The sequence below is a fragment of the Cataglyphis hispanica genome, chromosome 11 (genome assembly GCF_021464435.1).
Source record: "Cataglyphis hispanica isolate Lineage 1 chromosome 11, ULB_Chis1_1.0, whole genome shotgun sequence".
Classification (NCBI taxonomy): Eukaryota; Metazoa; Arthropoda; class Insecta; order Hymenoptera; family Formicidae; genus Cataglyphis; species Cataglyphis hispanica.
In genome coordinates, this window is record NC_065964.1 from 6,259,355 (window position 1) to 6,276,162 (window position 16,808).

The following is a 16,808-nucleotide window of genomic DNA, read 5'->3' on the forward strand; positions in this document are numbered from 1 at the left end:
TCGCTTTCGTTTCTCTCTCTCTCTCTCTCTTTCTCTTTTCCGCCATCGTGTCGTAGGAGGAACATTTTTCCGGAGCATTACTTTTATCGGCCGACCGGCGTTCGTACGTGCGCCAGGTCCGCGATACTATCCGCTAATTAATTGCCATGAAAGAAAATATAAAACCCCTGTGTGCGGTAGCGCAAAAATTCAAATCGCGGAGAGGAATCGGTTTTTAGGTACCTGCATGCGTGCGCGCACGGGCTCGTCCAACAACGAGCTTCGTGTCTAATGGCAGTTTCGTCCCGCGAAACGTGACAGTAAACGCGGCCGGTAATGACAGGTCGAGGCCTCGTTTAGCGACAGCGTATCCGCGCTACGAAAGCGAAATAAACGTATATATATATATATATTTTTTTTTTTCATTTCCTTTTTTATTGCGTGCAACGCAAGCTCGATGCGGCCGTCGTAACTCGATGCTGCAACTTTTGCGGCGTCGAGAATGCAACTCGCTTCTCCGCTGCCCGAGATCGATGGGACGTTCTGTCGACATTGCCTCGCGAGGAAAAAATTTTTTGTTTCTTGCTCGACAAGATCGCAAAATCTCTCGAAAAACGAAATTCGCGGCTACGTTTCAAAAATAATTTTTGATATATATATATATATATATATATATATATATATATATATATATACATTTCAATACTGCATGATATCGCGGATTAGAAATAACGAGAATGAGATTCATATTTTACATCGTCGTTGTTTTCCAAGCGGGACGTACGCGAGAGTTCGTGTTTGAGTTCAAGAGTCTTGTAATTTAAAATTTATCCCGCTCCCCCTTCCCCCCCTGTGTTTGTGAAAAATGTTGGATGAGATGCACGCGAACCAACGAGTTGCAGTCATGTGTGGCTTCGTGCCTAATAGTAATTTCGACGTCGCGAAACACGTGGGGGAACTTGCAATAAGTCGATCGAATTTCAGAGCGGTAAGCCAGTCGTCATCAACTATTGCCGAGAAGAAAATTATTATTCCACCATTTGTCGATCGATTTTGGCGTTGTTTGGACGAGAAAGCCGATCGAACGGCATTTCTAAAATCATAACGATTGTCTGAACGACTCGCGTAATAAAGGCTACCTGTCAGTTTTGATCGAACGCGTCCCCCAATCAAAGCCGATTGAGAGTAAAATCACGGCGGACAGCCTTCCTCTCCTTTTCCCTTCTGCCTCAATCCCCGCTATCGATATCGCATGCCTATTACGAGGGCAGCTGACATGAGCAACAAGTCCTCGGTCTTTTACGTGCTAAACTTCGCTCCTCGAATAGACAGATAACATTGAGAAGTGCCGAGCGCGCGCGCGCACGCGATTATCGCTCTCTCGTCGCTGGCAGCAGCCAGCCGGGCCTGGTAGTCGGCGGCCGGTGTCATCTCGATATCGCGTTATCGTATCAGATACGTACGTCCATAACCCGCAAGGTATTACGATTCACTTTGGCACAATGGATATTGTTGCCGGCTGACGTGTGACTGACAGCGCCGCGGCTTTTGTATGAATGCGCCTCTCAGAACTTCGCTCTCGTCGGGCGAGAGAGTTTATCGAGGGATATGGATTTCAGGATCGATTCAACGTGGATTTAACGAATGCATCGCGCGCCACGCTCGCACACAATTTCTCTGATTTTCGATGACTTTCCGTTCACGTCACACACACACGTGCGAGAATTTTATTTATAACACTGTATAATATTGTAATATCCGTGAAGATTGCGCACGAAAAAATCATTATTATCGAGACAAATGTGTAAATGTTTAAAATTTTAATAGAATTTTATAGAATAAAACAGAATGTAAGCAAGTAAGAGGAATATGCAAATCTATAACACGAACTTCGTAAAGTAAAAAGAGAGAGAGAGTTATAGCCTGATAATCATGATGATTGTTTATGTAATAGATATACGTATGTTTACTTGTTTTGTGTACCATAATACTCTCTGTTTTTCTCTCTCTCTCTATTTATATTTCACTCAATAAATAAATATAAATTCTTTTGATTATACGGGATAAAATATTTGAGATTATCATCTTGATTTAAATCAATGTTTGACACACTGAGAAAAAAAAGTTGTTGATTTGACTAAATGTGTTCAACTGATTATTATTTCATTAATTGAAATATTTAAGTATTTGAGTTAAATACGACATATTAAACTTAACATGACGTATCATTTCACTTAAATATTTCAATTAATGAAATAATAATCAGTTGAACACATTTAGTCAAATCAACAACTTTTTTTCCTCAGTGCATATAAAGCTTGAAATAAAAAAAAAATATTTCAGAAACACACATCATTGACGGCCAAAATTTTCCGACCACCACTTCCCTCTCAACTCCTCAGAAAGGTTCGCCACGTGAGCGCGAGATATATTTAAAAGTCGCCCCCGGATAACGAAGCGCGAGACCCGCTAATGAAAGGCCCTGTAGCAATAGGACCGCTAATTAACAGCTTCTCGGAGAGTTAATTTGAATACAAGCTGGCCGGGCAGCTTACACGTCGCTCCTGTGTATACGCTGCTCCTCCTCACCCCGCGTCCCGACTACATGTTACGATACGCGCATACGTATGTGCGTAGATATGTGTGCGTGTGTGTGTGTGTGTGTGTGGGGGTATGCGCGCTCGTATCTTTATACGTGTACAAGCGTATGTAGCCCGATTCTCCTCCGGGTTCTGCCAACCGTAGGAGCGACTAATTTAAATACACATGTCGATGCGTGCGAAGATTGCACCTATCGAACCAACCTCTCGATGCCAAAACCGATGATGTACGCGCAAAACCGTCTCGCTCCCGTCTATGCTCTCTCCATTCGATGTAAATAATATGCCTCTATCACGTAGATTCGTACAACGATGACAGACATCGTGAGCAGCCTCTGTTCTTAACGCGGTGCGAGTTCATTGCACAATAACTCTTTGCGAAAATGTGTGTATTATTCTTATCTTTATTTCCACAACATCTCAGAGACTCTTTGTACAGGTGAAAAAAAAAATTTTATTCTGACGTAAACACACGTCTCTTTTTATTTACATTTATAACGTAATATGAAAATAAAAACTTTGGACACGGTCTTGGTAAAATTTCCAACGCAAATCCTCCATCATCAATCATTAGACTGTATTGGTGGATCGAAATTCTTATCTCTGTTTATTTGCGAAATGAAAGATAGAGAGAATTGAGCACACACACACACACACACACACACGACTAAGGTATTCTTTGTTCGAGCCTGATGCGAAGCGTCTCTTTTCGCTTCGACACAAGTGTCTCTCGCACAGCCGGTAGCAGACGATGACACGCCGAGGAATGTCAGTTCGCGTCAAGGTGGCGAAGAAACGGGGCCCGATGGACGGACAGGATAGAGCTTTGCATACGTCCGGTTAGACATATCGCTCTCAGGTGGCATTGAATCCGCTGAATCGCTAATGAGACTACCAATCGGCGGACGAAGGGAGAGAAAGAAAAAAAACAAGCGACAAACTTGTAACCAGCCAGGCCGGTTTCGCCTGCTGCGCTACTCTGTCGCTTTTATCTGCTTCGTTTCAACTTGTTCGACATCCACGAAGCACGCGACGGTACGTCATCCGAGGTTCCTCCATATTAGACGATACGTGTGATGCTAGATTTTCTCACGAATATTGATACACTTGTCGAAGCTGATTTTCATAAAACGCGCGTTTATATTTTCATACAAACGTGTCATTAAATTGTCTCATTATTCTGACGTATCATTCTGTTGTATATTCTTTTCTCTCTCTCTCTCTCTCTCTCTCTCTCCTTTTACGAAACATGCAAATGCAGTGTCACGCGAGCGGGTAAGGAAAGACTCGCTAAATGATACATCCGATTACGCTATATCCCCACGATCACCATTTTAGCGACGACACTTTTACCGCAAGTCCGACGGCCTGACACAGACGGCGGGATCGAAAATACGATATCGAGAATTATAAACGGGCGTGTCTGAGAAACAGCTGCCGCGCGATAACGACTATCCCGCGATCGGATAACTTAATTTCAGATGCGCGTATATATATATTTTTTTTCCTTCCACGTACGGGGAAACACCTTATCGAGCCATTAGCGCGGTTAGCACATTAACGTCGACTACCAATTATCGGACACACGTTGCGCATATATATCTAAATCACGTAGATTCCCAATAGAAGTGCCAATTCGAGAAAGCGATCAAAAAGGAAATATACTTTGTATATTGTTTAGTTATTTAAACTTTCTGGTATATATAAAAGTATATACTAAAATACTATTATATAAATAACAAATTATTATATTATTATATTATTATTATTAATAAACATTATATATGCATATACATGTATAATTGGAAATGATATCCAAGATATTCATTTAATTGTAAGCAATGCGAAGCCATATTGGTATGTGAGCAGTCACGCCTATGATCTTCGCGGAGAGGCACCACGGCGAATCAAACTTAAATCCTCGAAAGTAACAACCCCATCAACACAGAGGGTAGATGCTGTCTGCAGCCACACGAAGATGCGATCAATATTATACTCTTCTCCCTCTCTGCCTCTCTCTCTCTCTTTTCCTCTCATTTCCAACCCCCTTCATCTCTCTCTCTCTCTTTCTCTCATCGCCCTTTCCGCCCTAGTTAGCCCCCGTCCTTCTCGCGCCTTCATCCGTTCCTCCCTTCGCGAATTCTCTCCGTTCTCTTCCTTCTCCCTCAAACTGAACATCCCTTGCTACTCTCTCCTCTGTCGCAGGCTCTTCAGCCTCCGTCTTTCCGCTCCCTCCGTTCATCTCTTTCTGCTTCTCTCTTCATCGATGCTTTGTCGCTCTCCCTTCCATCTTTCGCGTTTCCATCTGACTTTTCCCCTCTTGCCGCCTGCGCGCTCTATCTATCTCTTTCCTTCCGTCTCTTAACGTTCCTTCTCGTCTTCCTCACCTCCCTTTTAGTCTCTCTCTCTCTCTCTCTCTCTCTCTCTCTCTCTCTCTCTCTCTCTGTCTTTCTCTAGTCACCCTCCTGATCGCCGCCCCCGCCACGACCGAGCCGTGACGTCACTATCGTGGGGCGCCATCTTGCCATCAGACAACCGGGGTCCTCCGTTATCGTCCCTCTATACAGCCGCATCCCCGCCCCAGCTTTTCCGACCCTCTGGCAGGATCCCCGGCAAGAATACCGCTCCTAGCCTGCCTAGCGTTCCTCTGGCGACGAGCGAATTCGCCGGCACGCAAATTAACGAGATTACTCAGGGGTTTTCGACCCTATCCACTTTGACACTCTCCGCCCCGCGCGCCCTCCTCCCTTTCGCCAAATCGCCGCTTCCTTTGTCAACGTGGATGTCGTTACGACGCGAGAGACAACGGACCAACGAAAATTGCGGTGAACACCCGGCCCCGATTTTCGGCGGAGTAGAGTTCAGGCGTGAGATTACGGAAAAGTAGAGAACGGGATTTGTATCTCGTTAATCTGTAAATCCAACGTTTCACCGTATTCCCGTAATTGACAAAGAAATTACATGCAAATATGTATATGTATATATGTGTATCCTTAATTTAGAAACGTTATAATATTTTTACGGGGCAAATTAAAATTAATATTATATATGAAAAAAATATTATTTTACGCGATAAAATTTCAATCAACGACAATTAAAGATTATTTTAAAAATTGAAACAGACGTGCGCGTCTCGAAGGAAAACTCCAGAGAATGTCAACGAGAAATGTCGAATCTAATTCTAGAAATCTTCGAGAGATCTTATGTCGTCGAGATTTTTACAAATTATCCGTGAGAAATTGAAATGCTTCATGCTTACGCGGGAGGCAACTCGCCGCGCGCGAAATTCACGGGGCGAGGACGGAGGTCCAGACGGATTAACGAGCGTATCCCCGTCGTTACATAGGTAGCACTTGAACCGAAACTTCAACTCGACCCGGCATTGCATATTTCCACGTTGAAAGTGGAAGTGCAAGCCCGTACTTGACGGTCCTCTCTTTTCCGTACCTACCTACCGCAATCATCGTCGTGTGTGACAGGGGCGCGTGCCCCCACAAAGCGCACTTGAGGGATGACTCGAGTGCCGGAGAGTTGCGCGTTGGTAGATGAACCTTATTGTTTCAACTCACACGAGTAAAACTCCCCATCCTCCTCGTCGAAGAGGATTGCCGGGGAAACGGAAGGAAGAGGACCACCGCAGAGAGTGCTTTCTGTCTCTCTCTTTCTCTCTCCATTTTAAACCCCTTAAAAGTCCTTCACCCACCCGCTTCGGCCAATAAACGCTGAACCGGACGTCTCTATTGTTTTCGCGTCGCGCAACTAGAAGAAACAGATTTGCAAGCTGGACAATAGAATAGAATCAGAGTTTGAACATGTTAAATTTTACACTGTAGCTGACGCATAAGCTCCAAAGTTTTTCAAAATCCTCGAGAACGACAAGATAAATAATAGTAATAAATATATAATATTCATAAACGCGTCGCAAATGTGTATCGCTAATTAATGGATTAAATGTAAGATATAATAATATATGAAGATTCCATTTAAGAGAGATATTTCGCGGAATCTTGTGCTTTGAAAATATCTCCCAAAAAAATTCTCAAGTGTTTCGCAAGCATGTATTATCAGCGATTCGCGGTTTTTTCACGTCCGATCACTCTCTCTCTCTCTCTCTCTCTCTCTCTCTCGCCGGAGATGCGACTCGCAGACAGCTCTCGCAACGGAAGAAATTCCGCCTCGTCCGCGAATTACATCGTTCGGACAATCGGCCGGATAGGTTTCGCAACTGATTCGCAGCATATGCGGCGCACTCGAGGGAAGTGCCATGCGGCGTCTGTAGTGGCAGCGCGTGCCTGACAATGCGCGCTCTCGCGTCGAGAGTCCTCTCCGGGCGTTCTTCGGCTTTGTATTATCGACCCCACACACGGCCGGCACAATGCACGGCGGCACGTAAGCCGCGCGTTAACGAGTAACTGACGTAATAAGCCACCCCGGAAGACAGCGGCTGCACGGGTGCTCCCATTTCGTTATACTCCGCGAGGAAATTTACATACGCTTTACGTTACTGCGTACGTTAACGTCTGTTGCGGTGCATTATAACGTTCAAAATTCTTATTTTCATCCTTACCAAAGATTTCTTAATGTTTCTTAATGTTGTCTAAAGACGCAGAAGTACTCGGATGCTGAACAAAAAGCTTGACAGTGCACAAAAATTAGTTTCATTTTCTCTTAAACTGAATACGTGGAAGTATCACAAAATTTCATTAAAAATTAGCAAATTTTTTTTTTTATGTTAATAGACTATAGGTTTTCAATAAAAATGTTCATATTTTGCTCCTCCTCTTAGATCTTTAATTATAGCAACAAGATTGAATTAAAAAATCAGTAATAATTATATATAGATACATTTACAGAATGTGATTTTAAAATCTTTTTCTACTTATTGATCTCATATATAATATTATAATGTAAAATTTAAGGCATTTTAAAATAGTATATTGAAACATCCATTATTATCTAATTCTTTCAAGATTTTGATTTCTTTTAAGAGAGTTTATCTAAAGAATAAAAATGAGATAATTTCCGTAATATTGTCAAGATTTTGTTTTACGAAACGCTATTGAGACTCGCGCTCAAGGCGTCCGTTATGCTCGAGTATGCTTGAATATAACATAACAACGTTAAACGATAAACAGTTCATAGCTTCGCCCGATACGGACGGCCGATAACCGCGGACGCGAGCCCAATTTCGGCAATTAGGATCGAGATGCACGCGCGCACACAGCCGATGAACGTCGTTGCCGGATTCATCGTGTGACGAGTATCGCGTCGGCCTATCTTCACCGGGCCATAAATCTGAGACGATATTGCGCGCGGTTTGCGCAGATTCAACCCGTCTCTCGCCCATTCTCCATTCCCTCCTCCCCCGCTTACCCTCTTCCATCCCCGCCGTTCCGTGCGCCGTTAGTTAGAGATTATGCTGCGGCGAACGTGTGTCACAACGCTTGAGGAATTTATGCTTAAGCCGATATCTGCCGCTCGCGTTTTGCATACTATCCATCCCCCTCCCCCTCCCCTCCCCTCCTCCTCCTACCCCGCGCTCACGCGCTAAGATCGCGCGAGGCGATTGTGCCCGCGAAATTTATAAATGCCCCTTTCCAAGGCGGATAATTGCGGATCGAAAAAGGCGGCTTTCTGTAAAGGAAAGGAATATAATATCGGTCGACGAAATTCTTTCGCTCTGGCTCGGCACAATTTTCGCGAATATCTATATTCCGATGATAAATATGTGTGTATGAAAAATAATCTCTATTTATCCAAGATAAACACATTAAGGCATCTTCTCGATCTTTTTATTTAATATAAAAATATTTTTATGTAAATAAAACTGAAATTTTATACGAAACTCTTCGCTCGCGAGATAAGCGGGACATTTATAAGGTAGTTTATTGGACGTCTGGTCCCCGACAACGCGAGTCGGCAAAATGGCGATGTAAAACGAGTAGAAAAAAGGAGGGGGGGGGGGCATGAAGAATGAAAATGGTGGCTGGGAATATTGTCACCGGTCACGTAAGAACGTTTTCGCGTGCGTGCGCGAGGGCGTTCACGATCTTCGGTAGGAATGTCGAGCCAATGAGAATGGCGAACACGTCGCGTGACACGACGCGATCTTTTTCACGCTCACGAAACACGCTCCACCCGGTGGAGGCAAGCCGGAGAGTCTCTCGCCTCGAGACTCGAAATTATCATTACTGTCACCGTCATCTTGTCATTCCCGCACTGCATCCCGTCCTACGACACCTTTTAACATCACACCGTATATTACTCCGCAGATTTTAATTAGAGACAAGAAATTATGGTCTACGAAAATGTTTGCACAGTATTTTCGCTGCAATTGCCCATATTTTGAAAATTATTTTGTGAAATTTTGACGTTTTTATTAAAATTCAATACACACATAAAAAAAAAAAAAATAATCATTGATTTCTTCATATAAAATATTTGTTTTAAGTGCTCATCAATGAAAGAGACACATGCTCGGGATAAAATCTAACGCTCGCGAAAAAGGAAATGAAACCTTAGACATGTAATTAAAATAATTTTCATGACCACTTGCATGTCACCGTAATTATAAGCCTCGGCACGTGGGATTTTAAATCCTATGGTTTATCTAGCCGGACGAGATGTAGATCACCGGCATCGTTTCACCGCGATGGAGACCGACTCCGAGTCGCGGGACGATCCGAATATATTAAATATCCGAATGTTTCTCATGAATCACTGATAGTATCGCGAGCACTTTTTCGTTCGTGGCCCGTGCCCGGGGCGCAGAGTCTCATTTGGAGCACCGCGAGACCCGCGGTTGATAGGTGTCGCATGATTGAAAGGTTCGCCCGGCTCGATCGATGATTCCATTCCGGGCCGTCCGGTAACTTGACGAACGCGGAGACCCCGGGCTCTCTTAAACGGAGAGCAGCACAAGATCTTGGCTTGAGATACGTGTCGAAGAGCCCCGGACTCCAGTGTTCTATCGCTCCGCGCGCCTTTCTCGAACTCCATCCGGAGATATTGAGATATCGACTCGACGCGGTCAACGTCTGGAACTATTAGTCCAAGAACCGAACGGAAGGCTCGAGGAACTAAAGGCGAACCCATGGAATAGAATTCGGAGAATCGAGAAGCGAATAATCCCGTGCTTTTAATTCGTATGGAACCTCTAATTGCTACAGAATTAATAGCACAGAGTCGTATAAAGTTTTCTATAACTCATGATATAATTGAACAGATAATACTTGTACGTAAAAATAATTTTCTTTTTTGTTCGAGTAAATTGATTTTAAAATCTGAAAAATTATTAACATATTTGCACTTTTTTAAGCTTCAGTGACTTTGTATTATCTTTAAATTTATATTTCGACAGTGATTATTAACATATAAAATATAAAAATATTTTATTTAATAAAATAATTTAAGTTACTGAAAAAAATTGTTTATAAAAAATAGCCAGATAAAAAATATATTTCTTTTTATATATTTTAATAACAATTAATAATTAACTTGTCGTATCTCAGGAACAATAAAGGACAGAAATGAATAGTAATAACGTGCCAGCAAGTGTGAGAGAAAAGCGGGAAGGGTAAATCTGTCATGAATGCAGTAACCTCCCCCGCGTAACGTGGCTTCTCAGTCGGCCTACCCGCCGCTATCAGAAACTAATCCGGCCATTAGGGTGACTTCGCAGGCGCCGAGAGACGACGCTCGCCCTTCGAGGGCTGGGCGGTCTGTGTTCGGCTCGCCCTTCGGCATCGTCATAAAGCGTCGATACATCAAGCTTTGCATGCCTGATATGGGAACACTTCGCGCACTGCCGTCGCGTCCGAAATGCGGGGACAAACTTGGCCGCTTTAAATTGCGGAATTACGCTAGAAAGCGCAGCGGCTTCGTGAGAAACTTGATCGTTTCGCGCCGAGACACCCATTATGCACAGGCCGTACAGTTTAAAACTGTACGGTTTACCGATATTCCAAGTGTATATCCTAAGCCACTAATCTTGAGCCAATGTTGACTTACAATCGCACAACAAAATTTCTCTTATACATACATGCCGTAGAAAAAAAATTTTATAATGGATTTAATTTTATATGTATATTTGATTTTTTTCATATTTTTGTCTTGTAAAAAAATACTACTTGTACATCATAATTAAGGGAAAACAAATATTTTTAAAATAAAATTGATATTTATGTATAATGTACACATGAAATATTTGTTTTAATTATAAAAACTGATTGTAACTAATAAATGATAACGATATCGTCATATCAAATCTAGCATTCGAAGACTCAAGAGTCTACAAAATCACGATCAAGGATTTCTCGTATAATTTATTGCGTAAAATTAATTTATATTAATTCATTATATTTGTTTCGAGTGTACACAAATGCTCTATATGGACCTATATTTGACTTTATTAGCGGCGACGAAAGATTTCCAAACAGACGCGATCCTCGGTAGCTGCGAAGCGACTATCGATAGAGAAAGAGAACAAATCGCCATTGATCCTAAAGAAACAAACGTTGCGCCCTAAGCAAATACTCGAGAAGGTCGATTCCCCGTTGACGCCGATGACTTGGCGTCAATTCATCCCGTGAATCCGAAGCCGAAGGGGAGGTAGGCGGGGATCTCGTGACAACCCCCGGACTTTTATGCACGCCGCTGACAGTGGGGTGCGATCGGCACGTGCCGATCTCTGTGGGATAATTTGGGGAGAAAAGGACGCCAAAATCTAAAACCTACCATAAACCGGTGACGCTGTGGAACTTGACGCGTCTACGGCGATCCACTTTGTGAGACACCACGTAAGGGATTCCGATTAAGTATATTATACACATATATATACACAGGATGTTTCATCCACTTTGAAAATATTTTTATAAATATGTGTTGTATATGTATATAATTTTCTAAATATATGTATGTATGCATTTATTAATTCGTGACGTGTTCTCTAGGAATCTTGCAGAGAAATCGAATACATAGATACAGTCTATATTTAACATGTACCAAATGTCAAAATGCATCTTGTGAGAATTAATAAATATTTTTCAAACTAATTTCACTTGTAAACGAAATTGTCTTTGCCATAAATAAATTGCGTTGAAACGCGTAAGATCCCGGAGGAATCCCTATATAAACTCGCCATATGTATTTAGGATTATAATATTGGCGCGATCTCGAGGCATATCCCCTCATCCTCTTTCCCTCTTTCTCGATTCGGAAGAAAATCAGGCGGCCGGCAATCGCGAAGGTAGTCGTGCGAGCGCATAACGTCGCGTCGGGCGAGGGTGGAAAGCGCCGGCGGGCAGATACATCTCATCGTAGGCGCAATGTTTAACAATGCGACCGCGGCGCATACATGCGTGCGTGCACACAGTGCGTTCACCTAGCGTCCCGCTCGCTAGACCAACGATTTATGTACGATCGAGTCCGCCTACCTCTAGTATCTTCATCTCGAAGAACGACATGCCGTGCCTCGTGCAAGTGAAGGGCAAAGGAGAGAGAAAGAGAGAGAGAGAGAGGGAGAGAGAGAGAGAGAGAGAGAGAGAGAGAGACGGTCGAGACTCCTCTCCCATCTTCTTCGCCGCGCAAACCTCTAATTAATAAACGCACCGACAACACTCTCAACCGCGGCAAACATATGTAGCTAGCAGTGGTGGTAGGTAGGTAGGTAGGTAGGTAGGTAGGTAGGTAAATAGGTGTTACCCTATCGGTAGAAAGGATTAGTTTCCGCGCGGAGGAGGATTTATGCGACAGCTCCTCGCGGCAACGAGAGCTCTCTCGGAGAATTGCGTGCGCGAGGTTTCCATTAAAAGTTTCGCGTCCGATTGGCGAATGTTAAAATCGCACAAGTCCGAGATAAATCTGCCTGGCCGCGTGTATTATTCTAACCGGGGACGTTTATTAATGCGTCGAGAGTGCGTTGCGTAAACCGTGTCGTCGGGCGTAGTTTTATACTCGTCGTAATATCTTGATACGTGATGACGAGGTCGTCGAACCGGCCTACGCGATTAGTCCATCTCGCGACTTTAGACGCTGTCTTGTGCGTGTGTTCCAAAAAAAAAAAAAAATAAAAAAAAAACAATCACATTCCCTCAAGCTAGTGATGTCATTTCCATGCCGAGTGGTTGTTATATCGACAAATGCAGCCTCCTCTATTGACGCGCGATCTCCTTCTCGCGAAAACGATAGCGAGCAAAAAGGATATAGAGGTGACTTTGCACAGCACGGCTCTCCATACGTTATAAATCAGCGAGCAAACCATCCCCGACTAAATCGACTTTGCGTAACCAAAACTACGAAGGGTGACTACCGTCGTACGGGGGAGGGGTTGGGCGGGGGCGAGGGGGTTTGCGGTGGTTACCGGTGTGAAATGTTCCCATGGGGGGTCCCGCGAAAAGCCGGTGGAGAAACGGGACCGAACCCACCCTAGTGTATAGAGACTCCTCTCTCTCTCTCTCTCTCTCTCTCTTGACACGGGATCCCTAACAAAACAATATGTTACCCGTCTTTCGTTACGCGAGCCATCAGACATCCGATTATACTTATTATCCTGTAAGCGTATTGATCGCGGCGGCGTGGCGTCGTGCCCTTAAAATCACGAGATTCTCACGCCGACGCTATAGAATAATCCCGATGATTCGAGGAAACTCGATATAATTATGCAAAAATTGGTTTGACTCTTGTGGCGAATAAAAATAAAATATCTACATTTATTGTTAAGCAAAAGTCGTAGCGTGATTATAATTTAGACGAGATGCAAAATAAAATACACTCTGTTAAACTAATTCTTTTAAGAATAGAGGCGCATACATAATTCACGAAAAATTGAAAATAAATAGTTCGCATACAACGAACGAAACACGAGGAGAAAGAACCCACTGCACACTTTCGTTTTCTCACGTACGCCGCATCACGCGGCGTTACGTCATTCCAATTAACGTAACGAAAGGATTAGCGCGCTCATCGGTGAAAAGTTCCTTGCACGTGAGAATATCGCGCTTTCAAAATTATAATGATCGTAAAAACAGGATTCTGCATTTCCACCGATGTTTTCATAGCTCGTGCATCTCGCGCGCGATTGCAATCTCGTTCCTCAAATAAACCCACGCCAGTCGTTAGGCGCGCGGCCTCTAATTAACGGATTCGCATAATCGCGCGATTTCTCTTATCGGAATACCTAACGAGCCGCGTATATTCGGTCTTACACTCGAGACGACCGACCGCGAAACGCGCGCGCCGATCGCGGCGGGGGATTCGGCGACGGCTTACACACACACACACACACACACACACACACACACATTAAGTGTACGATCTCAAGCGCGAATGTAAATTTCCGAACGCACAGGAAGAGAGTGTACTCTCGTAAATCTCGGCGTCATTCGCGCGAGTCGCAACTCAAGCTTTAATAACAATCTTGGCGGAACCGCACGGTGCAAGCTGTTATTTGGCTTCTTCATCTCGCAACATTGATATCGCTCTCTTCCCCTCCTCCCCGCCCACGAAGGCCGGTCGTCGGAATATGCAGATTCGTTTCTATCGTAATTATAGCGACTAGCCGCGCTGGCCATGAGAGATTAAGTCATGCGGTGGACATCGAGAATTATCGAGACGTGAAACTCGCCGTTCGAATCAGTGAGAAACTGGATCGGATCAATCAATGGAACGATCATTATTTTAATTGATCGACGGAAATGTTAGATTTCTTTAAATCTGTCACGAAGTATGAACTCTAGACTTAATTGAATTATTTAAATCGCGTGAAAATCAGTAAGACTAATGACTCTCGATGACTGCGCGTGGAAATTAAAATAGATAAATATGCAAAGATCTAAATATTGTAGAAAATATATTTATCGCATTAAATTTGATTGACGTAAAGTTTCGCGGGCGGAATATATTTCTTCTTTATAATAAATAAATTTTAGACAAAATGATATCGAGATAACTGTACTGGGAGCAAGATGAAACGAGGGCTTCGCGCTTGACGAATCGATCAGGGACGACACCGCGCGCGTCGGAACAACCCCCAAAATGATTTCATAGGGTGGGCACTGACGCCACGCAAATCTGGGGTATCGATGACGAAGTCACCCTCGAGTGTGTTGGGATTAAAGATTAAATAACCAGCATCCCGCACTGCGCGACCCTCGACTTAAGCGTCCCTTTAAGCGTTCGTCGTAGTTCACAAGTGGGTTCTCCCCCTCTCCCCACGGACGTGCCCTCAAATAGCAAAAATCGCTTGTTCCTTTTTATATCGCCAATATAATGCTCTAATTAAGTCGATCGAGACAGAGGCTCTTACACAAAGTTTCTCTTTAAGACTGAAATTAATGTTTTGAATAGCTCTTTTATTAATAAGGTACACGAGGTAATAACAGGGGAGAGAAAAAAAAAAAAAACAGGTGACCATTATCTTCCTTGCAATCGTGCATTTCGTATTAATTTTCATTCCGTCGCAGCGATAGATACGCGTCAAAGGACGCAAAGTGTCTCCGAAGGGGATAAAAGTCGAGCGTTTCCGCTTCGAAGTATCGAGGGTAGAACGAGAAATCGTAACTCCTCCGACTAACGACATATCGATACTATCGTACCGTGATCGACGGTGTCGTCCTCGCGGCAATCCTGTAATTACGCTAACGTACTTACACACGCATACGATACGTATGTGTACACCGGTATCGAATCGAGAGTCGGTCGGTCGGCACGAAAATTTTAATTGGCTCTCTCTCTCTCTCTCTCTCTCTGTCTGCAGAGAGACCTCTCTAATCTCTTCCTAATGATCTCGGACTCGCGCACCCATCTGTTTCCGGCATAAAGAGAGAAGGAAAAAAAAAAAAAAAATCGGACAAGACGCATGACCAATGCAGAGAAAATAATATCTAAGATATTTACGCGAAATTTTTGTAAATAAATCATTTTTTTTCTGAGGCATTTTTTATTTTTTTTTTTTTTTTTTATTTGAAATTTTAAATCACCTATTAATTTATTTGTTTAAGAGTAAACACAAATAATTTTCTTTTACAAACTTTTGGAACGAAAGAGAAATGAATGTCGGGAATTTCTTGCAACAAAAATTTAGATTGATTCTCGTAAATGCACCTGTAGTCTCACACATATATACGTGCGCAAGTTTATTCGATATTCAAGAGACGGCACGCATCTCACCTGCTTGCAGGTCTCGCTCGATATTGACCGGACCTATAACTTGTTGTTGGCGATTAAATTCGCGATCCGTCCGTCGAGTCGATTGCCGAAAAGCCGACAACGGCCAGCTGATTGAACCAGTTACCGGTCGTCGCGTCCTTAATGGCAGGTTGTAGTCATGCATTTATTATTGTAATGAATAAAGGCGCTTCCGTCAAAAGAGGGGAGTAAGAAATAATTAACCGACAGTCTTGATTTCACAAGAGCGCGCTCGCAAATTGCATTACAGATGCGTGCGATCTCTGAAATCGTCGATGAAATTATTAATTTCCGGCAGGAGACAGATGCGTCGACGGATGGAGAAAGATTTGCTCGCACCGCGACCTCGAATCATCGATAATCATATTTCTAACACGTGCGCGCGCTTAAGAGAACATTATTAGGCGCATTAACGGGCATAGAAAAAAAATATACCCTGGGAACAGAGTATCGAGTCGACCCGCTAATAGCACCGGGAACAGTACCTGAATTCCGTAAATCCCATTTGATCCAGCGACATAAAACAAACACACTCACCGCACCCAGCGGGGAAAGTTATCCCTCCGCGCGTGCGGAATTTGTATAATATAATTAATAATATAATTCGACGTGTAGTCTATTCTCCCCCTTAGAGTTTACTCCTGCGCAATGTAACGCGTTCTTATCTACAGTTTTTCATATACAACAACAAATATAACTGATGGAAGGTAACAACAATATATACGATAACAACAATATATACATATAAACCCATATTTGTTTACTTTTTCAAGATTCCCTTCTTTCCTTCTATTTACCATCTCGTATTATACATCAAATGATGTTTGTTTTATTTTGTTATTATATTTCGATCTAGTCTTATTATGTATTTTGAAACTACAAAACTTCTTGTAAATAAGTCTATACAGAGTGAGCCGAAACGTTTCAATTAAACTTTGAGATTTTATAGAAGATTTAATCCTAAACAAAAAATTTCTAATAAACATACGCTTGGGCCTACCTTGTACATATCATCTCGCCGTTTGCTGCACTCGAGTCATAAAT

The 16,808-nt window shown here is 43.0% G+C and overlaps 1 protein-coding gene across 3 annotated transcripts in view; it reads right to left on the reverse strand.

Annotated features, from left to right (window-relative positions):
• The window catches only part of LOC126853143 (uncharacterized), a 61,455-nt gene extending 45,077 nt beyond the window's left edge, over window positions 1-16,378 (reverse strand). For all 3 annotated transcript variants that reach the window (XM_050598635.1, XM_050598630.1, XM_050598634.1), the window contains exon 1: window positions 16,250-16,378. The gene's annotated coding sequence lies outside the window, so the exon portion shown is untranslated. The remainder of the gene's footprint in view (window positions 1-16,249) is intronic.
• Between the last annotated feature and the right edge of the window lie 430 nt (window positions 16,379-16,808).